The sequence below is a fragment of the Ceratotherium simum genome, chromosome 13 (assembly GCF_057802395.1).
Source record: "Ceratotherium simum simum isolate JZ-2026a chromosome 13, ASM5780239v1, whole genome shotgun sequence".
NCBI classification, from domain to species: domain Eukaryota; kingdom Metazoa; phylum Chordata; class Mammalia; order Perissodactyla; family Rhinocerotidae; genus Ceratotherium; species Ceratotherium simum.
Window position 1 is genome coordinate 26009758 of NC_141912.1, and position 673 is coordinate 26010430.

The 673-nt window shown below is 46.4% G+C and overlaps 1 non-coding gene across 1 annotated transcript; it reads left to right on the forward strand.

Annotated features, from left to right (window-relative positions):
• The first annotated feature begins 226 nt into the window (after window positions 1-226).
• On the forward strand, window positions 227-298 carry TRNAP-CGG (transfer RNA proline (anticodon CGG)). The gene has a single exon. It is a non-coding gene; the product is annotated as a tRNA-Pro (tRNA).
• Window positions 299-673: the final 375 nt, after the last annotated feature.

The window sequence follows — 673 nt, forward strand, 5'->3', positions numbered from 1 at the left end:
AAAATTTGGTACAAGTGACCAGTCTTACAACTATGTGATACCATGCTGATTTAAGCTACCAACAGACCATGCACAGAAATATCTCTTCCAACCGTTTTGTTTATGTAAATGATTCATGGGGAATTAAATCTTATCAGCGAACAAGTTATTTGTAAAATAAACAGAATAAAAATGATAATTTGATTCTAATTCTTATATTAAATGTGGGGACCAACACTACATGGGTGGCTCGTTGGTCTAGGGGTATGATTCTCGCTTCGGGTGCGAGAGGTCCCGGGTTCAAATCCCGGACGAGCCCACCCGCTCCCTTTTCAACCAATTGGATTAAGAGAATCAAAAACAAGTGTTTTCTCAAATATTCTTGTCCAAGAGATGGGTTTTCATCACAATAAAAATGCGACTGTCTTCGGAGCTGCTGAGTACTTAATTCCGGATCTCAGAGGTGGGAAGCTGTCAGGAGTGTTGATGATGGGGGTGGCTCGGGCGCCCCCTAAATTCCAGTTCTACGGATCCGTTCTCAAACGCCAAGCAAGGCCTTGGGCATCAAATATGTGCGTGCATACGTACGTGCGTGCGTACGTGCATGTTCCTGCTTGAGCGACTGCTGGGGAGGGGAGGGGAGGGGAGGGGAGGAGAGGGGAGGGGAGGGCGGGAAGCGTGAATTATGGTCAAC